Here is a 13,637-nt window from a genome sequence, read left to right as displayed (position 1 = left end):
AAAAAGCTTATAAAATTCCTTAATTTTTAAAAATAATCTTTAAAATTATAAGCTGCGAATCTGATTTATTTATTCAATCATAAAAAAAAAACCAACTCATCGGACGTTTTGCTAAAAGCAAAACACATTAATTGTAATAAAATTTATTATTATTATTCCTAATATGTACGTTTTAATCTGTTCAACTACCTAGTAAACAATAAGCAAACCTCCCCATGGCCCAAATATGATATGAAGATAATATGTATGGCATGTAAATTAGTTGTAGTCTTATACATTATCAGCCCGACCATTCCTGAAGTAAAGTTAATTGAACCCCATAACCAAAGTACACCAAATTCCTATAAAAGTAAATAATTTTTATTAGGATTTGAACTTCAGAACCTTGAACGTACACATTAGGAAATAATTAATTAATTAATAAAACAGAAAAAAACATTTTCTTGATATAAAACTACATATATCCTATATTAGCCGAGGAAACTAATAGTGATACTCAGGGTGAGGCTTCTAATCTTGAGTGTGCATCAACCAAGTGGTTATGTTTATAATAATCTAAGTTTGACGTGTTATTTGTTCCTATGTTACTTTTTTTTACCTTGTGGTTTTATTCATATTAGTGGACTATTACGAATTCAAGTACTTGTTTGTTTAGACTTTTTCATTGCATATGTTATCTTTGATTTACTATAGACGTTTGTTTAGAATGTATATAGTTAAGGAATTTCAAGGAAAATCATTTCCACTTGATTATTATGATGAAATCTACTTATGGTTTCTACCTTCAAAACCGATTGTAAATATAATTTGAGGTACAAAAATAAAATTGTCTGATCTGGCTGCAAGAACTCATCCTCATACGAACAAAGGAACACACTCTAGATTTTTATATTCTGAACTAAGAAGATCCAACAGGGTAATCCATACACAATCGGATTTCAGTCTGATAATATTTTTACAACGCTTTGGTCGGCAAGATTACAGATAAGAAGAGAAAATTCAAGGGTTATTAGAAATTATCTTAGTAAACAGCGTAAATCTACGCCAGAATGTTGTCAAAGACTTGGAAGAGAAACGTATTAGCTTGGCTCAAAATCGAGTTCAATCATTTATGTTAAGTTTCAAATCAGCTTTTGATTATAACTCTGAAAAAGATTATCAGAATTTGTAAGATATTTAAATAATTAACATGATTAAAATATGTGATCATTCCAATTCTAAACAACTGGAAGAAGAAAAACTCCTGAACTTTTCTGTGCTGGGGTAAAAGTAGATTTTGAACATCTTCAATATCTTCCTCATTTCATTAAAAATTTGATTTTGGGAACACATTCTTTTTCTTAATATTTTATTTTATCCCGTAAGTTATGAATAGCGGTAACTCTAGTTTTACTCTTACTAAGTTTTAACTCTAGCGGACAGTATGATTACTAAAAAAAAAATATTACATACATAATAATTACTAAAAAACTAATTCTAATTTTTTAAGTTCTGTACGCATGGCGCGGGCAAAGTCACAATGAGGATGCGGCTTTTTGTATTTAAAAGTTAAAGGTGACCAATAAAGTGTAATTCATTGATTTCAACAAATTTTAATACATTAATAAATAAATGAAAAATGTCCCTTCTAAACAAAAAAATAATAATGCATGCGTGCGTTGTGTGCATGCGTGCGTGCGTGTATAAATCTATATCAAAGATTCGCTGATTGATTAGTATAACAAAACGTTCATACACTATAATATCCAAGAGTAAAGTTTTATAAAACTGAAAAAAAATTTTGTTTCGAAACCGTCAGTTTACTAAAATTAGCTTAAAAGTATTTAAGCTAGTATTTTACTGTTGTTTAATAACAGTTGAGTAAACTTATAATTTAAGATAAATAGATTTTAATGTTTAACTACTTATTAGTCTGGTTTATAGTACATTCTATGTTGCACAAGGATAAAATGATATATTAAATGAGGTAGAAAGAGAAAGGAACACTATGATTTAACGGAATTAGTGAGTGAATGAGTGAGATAGAGAATATAAAAGACAAAGTGAGGTTAAGGCAGAAACAATACGGTTTCGACCACAACAGCACGGTCGGTAATTAGAGCTGCAATTCGTCTCAATTATCCGGCCATCTTTGATCTAGAAACTTTCATGTCTTACCAGTGTGTGCTACGTCTTTAACTCCTTTACTGTTTGCCTCTACCTCACAATCTACTTCTTTCTTGTTCCTCTTCTGACCAGTCAGTCGGCGAGCAGCTGCGGTTGTCCGTTTCCTCATAATCAGATTAGGTCCATCGTTCCGTACTTCTCTTTATCCCCACTACAACATCTTACAAACTCCTTCTTTAGAATCCCTCCTATTTCACCCTTTCTATTACACTCTGTTTAATTCTCAAGTCTTTCACATAGTTCTCTCTCTCTTGACTTATATTCAATTGTTTCTAACCCTTCCTTCCATTTCTCTTTGGTTTCTACTTTACTTTGTAAAGCTTTACTTGTCCCTTATTCGTAAACCATTCAACCCTTATGTGCAATTTATAGTAATTGATTATTTAATCGATAAAGGGTAATAAAAATAGTTACCTAAAATACTGGTTTAATTATTAAATAATTATGATTTTTCCCTTCCGTTAAATAATGTATTAGACTATTTCAAAATTAATAATTAGAGGGAAGATAAAACTTTATCATCCCAAATAACTAGTCATGTTATCTATTAACTTCACACATTAAATTATATAATTACGTAATTTATTTGACTAGATAATTAATTTTAAGCGAAGTTTTTATTAATTACTTAAAAATTATATAGCTTATACATGGCATAATAAAATAAATACTTTGATTAAAATTGTTATAATCTATTCTTTTCATAATTCTATTACTAAAGTTTATTTAAACGAATAAAAAAAACTTATAAAATTAAATTTAACGTATCAGATTTAACATAATATATTGTAATACACGTATTACATCAGTATAATACGTAAAACTTCAGATTTTACTAAAAGAAATCCCGATATCGTAATAAATTGGAAACTAAGATTACGCATCGAATACACGGTATACTTAAAAATCCTATCTGATCATTTTGGTTGTTAAACAATCAGTAGAAAATTATACAAATAAAAAGAATCTAATAATATTAATTGCAAATAAAAACCGTTAAACAATCGAAGTGGCCGTCTTAGTTTACCATAAATAAACAATTTTTGGAGCATAATCATGTTTATCAACTTATTTCAATAACTGAATAAATAGTTTTCTATTTGTATTTAATTTGTCGACTGAATTGTAACTTAATTACACGAATGGTTTTTCATTAAAAAGAAAAAATCAAGTTAGTATTAGGAAAAAATTAGTGTACGAGTATTTAATTTTGTGATACATTTTGTTAATTGAAATTCATAAGCCAAACTTCACCAAAAATGCTGATCTTCAAATTAAATTAATAATCATAGATTGATCTTGATTGTGCATCAGGTGACATAAAAAAATGTATCATTCGTCTAACCCTGATCATACATCTCAATTATTTTTCAACCGATTTTTACACCTAAGGTAATGTTGTTTAAAATATAAAAAACTTTTTAAGTTTAATTTAATAAAATATAATTCTATACAGTTAATGGTTACTGAGTTATTAATGATTAAAAAATTCAAATGCCATCGTTTTAGAATTTTTAAAATTTTAAATTTTCAAACATATATTTTGTAAAATATGTTGTTGGTATCCCTTATTATTAAATATTATTATTAAATAATATTATTATTATTAAATAACTTATTATATAAATTTTTACTGAAAAAACCCTCCAAAAAAAACAATGTAGTTTACAAAAATAAAACGAGATAAGGGGATTTGTCCAAATGAATTCTTTGTTTATTTTTATGTCTTGGATAATTTATTAAATTTGGTCAACGCTTAATTTCTTCATGGTCACCCTGATTATGTGAATAGATTACACTAGGTTTTCCTCTGGTTTATTTTTGGATTATTAGATGCACGAGCTTTTAAACATCAAGAAAACCGATTTTTTGTTTGAAAAGTAAACAAGCAAGCCATTCTAATTTAGATTTTACAAAAAAAGAAAATTAATAGTGATATCATTTTTTCTAATTTTAAAATATATATATATATTTTCTTTTCAAAACAAAATAAAATTATTATTATTATATATGGCTGAGTAGGTAACGTCTCGGCATTTTGTGTGGAGGTCTCTGATTCGAATCCTGGTCAGGCATGGCATCTTTTAGTATGGTACCAATTTCCATCGGGCTAATGACCATAGCTGTTGATGCCCTTGTTCTTGTGATACTATTTATTGGTAAATACTTAAAAAATTTATGAAACGAAACGGCAACGTTCCAACTTGCAGCATCATAATGAAAACCACCCTTCTAACTTGCCCCACTCAAATTTTTTCGACCTTAAATTGAGAATAACTTAAGAACGCCTAAACCAATCTTCATCAAATTTTCACATGCATAATTTCATATGCACTATTACAGTATCTAAATTTCAAGAAAGCTGATCTAGTATTTCTGGAGTTTTGTATGTATATATAAGAAGACCTCAATTTAAGTGAATGGTATTTTCGTACTCCTCATATCTCAAAACGCAAAGAAAACTCATTTTAACCTCTGTCCCAATATGAAATCGAAAATAATACCTTACTTTTCATCGAAAAGTCGGTAAAAAAAGTAATTTTATCCTTAACCATTACATGAACTGTAATAAAAACTTTAAAATAAATTTTTAATTAACATATTCATTTTTAGTTGACAAAATTCGTTTTAACTCGACATAATTATTTCTATTTTATATATATTTCTTTTATTTTTATTAAATATTGTATTTTGTAAATGCTGTAAAAATTTTGTTAATAATAATATTAGGTGCTAAATTTAAATAACCCACTGTGTTAATCTAGTGATAAACTCGTCGTTGTAAATCAGCTGACTTCGAATTCGAAGTTCTCAGGTTCAAATCGTAAGAGTTTGTTCAAGACAACACATTTACCGGTACAGTTGCATTTCACCGGTACAGTTACTTATCAGTGAAACTTAGTCAACACTTAGTCACTAATGACTAAGTGTTGATGCAACTATAAAAAAAAGTATTAAAATAAAAATTAAATAAATTAATATACATATTATAGAATATAATAGTCGTGTAAGAAATCCAACAAAATAAAAATATTTAAATTTTGATTTGAAACAGTAGTGTGAGATTATTTAGGAGAATAGTATTTTTTATACGTCGAATAAAGGATATCCTATTTTCTTTTTCAATTAAAATACGGAATTATTTTTTTAATTGTGAATTAAATTATCTAATTTTCTATGTCAATTGAAATTAACTAAATTCCTAGTTCTATAATTAACTGGATTAACGCTAGCTTTTGCATAAAATCTGATTGACAATGATCGACTGGTCAAAGTATTTCATCTAAAAACCAAAGTTTTTTTTTTGAATACAATAAATAATAAAAAATAATTATTTGTTAGTAATAATAAGTATCATTAACAAATAAAAAAATTATTTTTTTGTATAATAATACTAGTGATAGAATAAGATTAATGATTCCAAATTAAATTACTTCTATTTTGTCAGTTACGCATTGTGAAAACGGAAAAGGAAATGCAATTTAAAGTGGGAGAAAAAACTGTTAGGAACATTTTCTTTTGTTGACTATTTTTTATGGCCTTGATAACAACAGAGAGGGGTCCATAGAAAAAAGGGAGAAAAGAAAGAGAAATAAAGAAAGGAAGAGGGAAAGAATTCTGGGACAAAAGTGTCTTTGCTGCAAACAAGGTTCTTTATAAATGAAAGATTGCTGCTTTCAGATAAGCCGAAACGTCTGGAGGCAGTCACCTATAAGGAAGTACGTGTATATGCGCGTGTGTATATATATATATATATATATATATATATATATATAGGGTTTTGTTACAATACTTCAACGAAGAGGGGTTATGCTACTACGACTGCTTCTGAATTCTTAGTCTACGTCGTGAAGCGAGAGACATTTCCTAGTAGTTGTTATACCGGTGAGGGGGTTAAGGCAATGATTCGAAACGGGGGGGTTATGGGGGGGTTGAAGTGAAAGTGTCAGAGTAGGGGTTTTAGTACTCTATGGGAGAATGAATACTTCTTTGAATGGGTCTCTATTGGCTGTTTTTGGGGTGCTCTGTACAGGCATGCTCGCTTTTAAATTAATTAATGCTACCCTTGCATAGCAAACTTTGGTTTCTATTTAACTATTTCTCAATAAGTGACTGAAGATGAAGAAAAAGAATAATAAAGTTTGTAGTAGTAATAATAATAATAATACTATTCAAATGAACTCATTATCATCAACATTTCTTATCCTTGTAAGAAGTTTAAAAACGTCTTTATTAAAAGATCATTCACTAATTTGAAAAGTCCACTAAAGCTCATTTAAATTTAAAACTTTTTTTACTGAGTTAAGAAGTAAATAATCAAGTTTATCTCCTGAAAAAAGTTGAAATTTATTTCTTCTTCCTCTTCTTCCGTTATATTGTGTTATGTGCTATGTTCTGTTTGCTTCTTATATTTTATTTTCAAGCATTAATAAATAGATTAAACCACCTTAAAATTAATTGTAATTACTTTCCTTAGAATATAAAATATAAGTAAATTTTACTTATCGTAACAATATTTCTTTTTACCAATTCTTACAGTAGTTCTCTTGGTCATCAGTCATTTTGAGCGTGATTTTATCTAAATCACTAGTTTAAAAGAGCATGTTTTATAAAATGTAAAAAACGAATTTTGACATTAAAGGCATAATGTGAAAAAATATATATTTATAATAAATGAATATTTAAATTAGTATGAGTTAATTATATTTACTTAATATACTGATATTTAAATTTTGTATAAAATATAAGATTTTTATACAAAGTGATTCACGAATAATGTAACAAACTTTTAGGACAAAGTCTACTAGGGAAGAAGAAAATTAATAAAAATATAGGTTCGGAAACGCTTCGTTAGCCGGCGAAAAATTTCATTTTTTTAAACAATACTGAATGAACTAAACTAAAACGACAACGAAGGAACTGAACTACCTACCCGAATAGGTATAAGGGAGATCAACACAACGCAAAACAAAAACACGAACACCGCAACAACATTAAAACAAAAACAAAACTAAAAAATAACAATAACAAAAGTAAAAGTAAGGGCAAAATTTAAACGGGGCTCTATATTCCATCAGCAATTCTATCTTTTGTTAAATAGACTATGATATACTTCACAATTGCCCATTCGGCCCGGCTTCTCCAGTTTTCACGGAGATCCAGCGCCGACCTAAGAAGATCAAGCGGACTGATGGTCTCCGTGCGCATCAACTCATACTTTGAGCATTCATAAAGGACATGGTAAGCACCATCCAGTTGTCCACACTGAGAACACATCCCGGAATTAACCAGGCCGAATTTCTGCAGTCTGTCTCTGAAAGCGCCATGGCCGGAAAGAAATTGCGTCACATATTTAATAGGCAAACACGATGTAAAAAGGAAGCAATCCCAATCACAATTTAAAAAAAAAATATTTAACCGTCATTTAAAAATTAAACACCCGACAGATAAACAGGAGACCCAGTCCAGACTCCGTAATAAATAGTGGAGTAAACATCCCCGACATCCTTGCGTTCCGTTCTGTTTCGTAGGAGGATTAATTTAACCAATTATTTATTTACTGAAGCAACTACAAAGTGGCAAACATTTATATTATCCACTTTTCTGGAAAGTGTGTGGAAATAATTAATCCTGACAATTGGTTCTGGAAATCTTCTGAAAGATTTCCAGTAAAGGCAGAGAACTTAACACTTTGATAGTGTGGTCGACTGATTATAAAATCAGTAGTCAGGATAATAATATAATAATTTGTTTTCCTTTAATTATTTTTTTGTTTTAACCGCTTTTTTAATTGATTTTAAATATCCCTATCCCTGAATCACGTAGAAATTAAAAATTAAACCTAGAATAAAAATTTCAAATATCAAAAACCGAAAAATATATATTTTTGAAACTAATATTATTACGTTGGGAACTAATATTATTTTCTGTGTCTACGCACTGAATATAACACTGCACGGTGCTGTCAAGGGCCAGTTTGAATCTGTCGATTACAAAACAAGATAATAGTAATTTTTAATACTGGTACTGGTGGAATTTTACTATACTGTAAATACACGTCACTGTTGTGTCTAAATAGAACATAAGAAGTATAAAATGGAATATCACGGTATAGCTAAAGGAGAAAAAAATACGTTAGAAATAAAAGGAGGAAAAATTACCAAAAAGAAAAAAAATCAATTATAATAAAAGCGAAAAATGTTATCAAGAACTCGTAAAAATTATAATGAAAGAAAAAATAGCTTTAACCACAAAAGTTACGTTTGATTTTTTTTTTGTACCAAAGGGATTAACATAGGTTAACATTAATAATATGATATAATAGTTGGAGTTTAGTACGAAACAAATAACTTTATAATTTTATTACTGGTCTAATTAGCCTCCTATGACAACATTAAATTGTATTTAAATATTAAACATAGACCATGTGCAAAGGTAATTAAATTATTTAACCGGGTACATAATACAACAATACACTATATACGTAGTATAATAATAGAGCTAATTGTATTACTGCTTTTAACCAACAGATTGCAGTAGCAGTTTATAATACAGTAGGCCAATAATGTACAAGTAACATGCTCGCAGTAGTTTTATGGTGGTAGGATTAAAATAAAGCGACCAACACCAAATGGCAAGTATCATAAATCACGCCTTTTATATATGATGGCTTGCTTGGTCCGTTGGTCGGATGTTATAACTCTCAACAACAAACTAAACTTATGTTTCTAGTTTCAAACAACCCAGAAACAAAACCATTATTAAATTTATAACTTTATACCATTATAGTATTACATTTATATATAAAGCTTATGCTGTGTTTTCCAGTGGTAATTGGACAGGATTTTACCCGTAATAATCAGTATATTCGGCTCTTAAATTCGACCTTTAATTTTTTGTTAAATATTGTTCACTAAAAAAACAATCTTAAACTCAATTAAATCTGCAACAGATTGACGTAGATAATTTATAAAGAAATATATTTATTCTGTGTAAAGCTTTCATAAAGTATACTATTATAAAAAATAGTACAGTTAAATAAAAAATTATCTTTAAGTTTTCATTTTATCATTAAATTTTAGCGCCGGCAATAAATTAAAAAATAACTAAAAATTTTCTAATCCTTAATTTGATACAGACTCAAAATTTAAAAGCACTTTTTAAATTAAAAAGCAATTTTAGCGCTTTTTTTGAGCCAATTAGCTTGTTAAAAAAAATTATAATTTTAATTTTATTAAAAGTATGTGTAACAATACAGAAAAAGCGGCTTTTACTAAAAATACTTTTTCAAGGAATCCCAAAAGGAGAGAGACCAGCTTCTTAATGAAAATAATAAATGAAATTAAGAGTTACCGATCAACTGTGAGCTAAGGCTTTTTAGAAAAAAAAAAATTTTGTTTTAACCCCCCCCCCCGGTTTGCCTATGTTCTTGAAATTTCCAACAAGTATTATATCACTTTAAGGTTTATATTGGTACAATATAACAAATCAATAATATGAAATGATAATGAGATATAAACAAACAATATTATCAAATTGTCAAACATTTTCGTGTCATTTTTCATTAAAAACAAAACATTAATTCATACTGTTTTTAAGAAACATATAAACAGATGTTTGTGTTTAAACAAAGATGGTACACCAATATATAATACGAAAGGTAAAGTCGATAGATGGGTGGAATATATTGAAGAGTTATACGGAGGAAATGAATTAGAAAATGGTTTTATAGAGGAAGAAGAGGAAGTTGAGGAGGATGAAATGGGAGAAACAATACTGAGATCTGAATTTAAGAGAGAATTAAAAGATTTAAATGGCAGAAAGGCTCCTGGAATAGACGGAATACCTGTAGAATTACTGCGCAGTGCAGGTGAGGAAGCGATTGATAGATTATACAAACTGGTGTGTAATATTTATGAAAAAGGGGAATTTCCGTCAGACTTCAAAAAAAGTGTTATAGTTATGATACCAAAGATAGCAGGGGCAGATAAATGTGAAGAATATAGAACAATTAGTTTAACTAGTCATGCATCAAAAATCTTAACTAGAATTTTATACAGAAGAATTGAGAGGAGAGTGGAAGAAGTGTTAGGAGAAGACCAATTTGGTTTCAGGAAAAGTATAGGGACAAGGGAAGCAATTTTAGGCCTCAGATCAATAGTAGAAGGAAGATTAAAGAAAAACAAACCAACATACTTGGCGTTTATAGATCTAGAAAAGGCTTTCGATAACGTAGATTGGAATAAAATGTTCAGCATTTTAAAAAAATTAGGGTTCAAATACAGAGATAGAAGAACAATTGCTAACATGTACAGGAACCAAACAGCAACAATAACAATTGAAGAACATAAGAAAGAAGCCGTAATAAGAAAGGGAGTCCGACAAGGATGTTCCCTATCTCCGTTACTTTTTAATCTTTACATGGAACTAGCAGTTAATGATGTTAAAGAACAATTTAGATTCGGAGTAACAGTACAAGGTGAAAAGATAAAGATGCTACGATTTGCTGATGATATAGTAATTCTAGCCGAGAGTAAAAAGGATTTAGAAGAAACAATGAACGGCATAGATGAAGTCCTACGCAAGAACTATCGCATGAAAATAAACAAGAACAAAACAAAAGTAATGAAATGTAGTAGAAATAACAAAGATGGACCACTGAATGTGAAAATAGGAGGAGAAAAGATTATGGAGGTAGAAGAATTTTGTTATTTGGGAAGTAAAATTACTAAAGATGGACGAAGCAGGAGCGATATAAAATGCCGAATAGCACAAGCTAAACGAGCCTTCAGTAAGAAATATAATTTGTTTACATCAAAAATTAATTTAAATCTCAGGAAAAGATTTTTGAAAGTGTATGTTTGGAGTGTCGCTTTATCGCTTTATATGGAAGTGAAACTTGGACAATCGGAGTATCTGAGAAGAAAAGATTAGAAGCTTTTGAAATGTGGTGCTATAGGAGAATGTTAAAAATCAGATGGGTGTATAAAGTGACAAATGAAGAGGTATTGCGGCAAATAGATGAAGAAAGAAGCATTTGGAAAAATACAGTTAAAAGAAGAGACAGACTTATAGGCCACATACTAAGGCATCCTGGAATAGTCGCTTTAATATTGGAAGGACAGGTAGAAGGGAAAAATTGTGTAGGCAGGCCACGTTTGGAGTATGTAAACCAAATTGTTGGGGATGTAGGATGTAGAGGGTATACTGAAATGAAACGACTAGCACTAGATAGGGAATCTTGGAGAGCTGCATCAAACCAGTCAAATGACTGAAGACAAAAAAAAATAAAAAATAAACAGATGAACTCCAAATTTAAAACTTGCACATTAAAAAAGGATTATCGAATTGTATAATGGTCAGATTTAAATAAATTTATTTTTTTTTTATTTTAACTTAAAGATAAAATTATTCTCTTTCTAATAAAAAATATTCCTCATTCAATTCACCAAAATTAATAAAAAAAATTCGTGTTATAAGTTATGATATATAGACCTATAACTTATCTGAAAATTCATGTAGGAAAAAATTCTAAATATGTTTTGATATTAAGTTATCAACAAAGTTATTAAAAAAAAAAAAAATAAATAAATAAATAAACTTACCAGTGAAATCTTTATTAAAATAACTTTTTTTTTTTAAATTTGTTATTTATTTTAATTTGTGTTAAAAGGTAAGTAATTACAACTGTTTAAAAAAAAGATTACGTTGAAACAAGAACCACTTATTGACTACCAATAGAAACTGTAAGAAAAAGAAAAAAACAGGAAAGATATTGCATGACTTTTCTGCCAACTGCGGTTAAGATATGATTATCAAAAAAGATTTAAACATCAAAATTACCAAATTTCGAATAAAAATCTTTGACTTTAATGGTTTCTTTAATTTTTAGGGAAAATTTATGAATATTTATTCCTAACGAGAGAAAAATAATTTAAATGAAGTTGTTTAAAAGTATTGAAAAAATATAACTTTTATAAAAAGTAATGAAAAAAAAATTGCTTCTAATTCTGAATCCGGAATATAGTATAGGTGCCAAAGCTACATTAATTTTAATGGCTCTTAAAGTCATGAAGAAAAATTAAAAGAGTTAGGGCCAAAAAAAATAACAGAATATATATAATTTGAGCTGGGAATTAAATTTAAAAAAAAAATAAATTTATAAAAGTATTCATTTGTATGTTAAGTATAACAAATTTGCTCAAATAAAGTTTTATCTAAATCTATCAACCATTGAATAAAGGTTAAATTAAGAAAAATAAAATCGTCAAAAAGGTTTTTCTGCAGTTTAGATCTGGGGGACCTGTAATTAAAAAAAAATTGTGGACACTCTTGATAGCTCTATACTCGTATATGAACATAAAACTTTAAGAAATTGTTGAAAAATATTGAAACCGAAAAGAGATAGAGCAAAAGATCAAAAAACATTTAACAGGGGTTGATTTTCTGAAATTCTCTTTTTTGAATTATTTAATGTATGTATGCATTGAAGGTAACAAATTTATATTACAAATTTTTTTTCTAAAATACCTCTGAAGAAAATCAAAACTGGCTTTTGATTTTGGTAAAATCCTCCACCCCGTTAACGAATTTTGAAAAACAAAATAATATGCCACATGTACAGAAATATTTGAGCCAAATTTGAAGAAAATCGATTTTTTTATCTCAAATTATACTTACAATATCGGTTTCGTCTATTAGAAACCATAAGTAAATTTCATGACAGTATAATACAGGTGTTTCCCTTGAAACATCTTAATTTAATACATTCTAGTTTTCAACAGTAAATCAAAGGCAGCAGCATTAGCATTAGTAAACTCCAGTTAGAAATGAACTAGAAAACATAATAATGTCCAATCTTATGAATAAAACCACATAAAAAAAAGAAAAGTAGTAACATAGGAACAATTAAAATTACAAAAATAAATACTTTGATGATGCACAACTTAAGAAGAAAGATCCCGTCCTGAGAATAACGATTCGGTTCAAAGGCCTAAAACTTAAAAATTTGCAAAAAACCCGATATTCTATTTTTAACAAAACACCATTTTCACTTCCTTTTATGATAAAGGAAGTATTGTGACCGCGAAAACCTTCGGTTTTCAGATTCCAACGGAAATATCCGTTTTGACCATTCTCTGAATCCATTTCGACTAGTTTCGGTGTGGTCTGTACGTACGTACGTACGTATGTATCTCGCATAACTCAAAAACGATTAGCCAAAGGATGTTGAAATTTTTGATTTAAGACTGTTGTAACATCTAGTTGTGCACCGCCTCTTTTGATTGCAATCGACTGAATCAAAAGTGTCCAGAGAAAAGCTCAAAATAAAAAAAAAATCGATTTTGGACTTTTTTAACTGCAATAACCTCATTGAGAGCTTTTCAACGGTATATCGTAAGTGGTACTTATTTTCATTGTTTCCAGAGTTATAGCCAAATAGAATTTTAATTTATGAAATATTAAATAAG

Source organism: Lycorma delicatula, chromosome 4, assembly GCF_047948215.1.
Source record: "Lycorma delicatula isolate Av1 chromosome 4, ASM4794821v1, whole genome shotgun sequence".
Lineage (NCBI taxonomy): Eukaryota > Metazoa > Arthropoda > Insecta > Hemiptera > Fulgoridae > Lycorma > Lycorma delicatula.
This window is presented reverse-complemented; position numbering follows the sequence as displayed.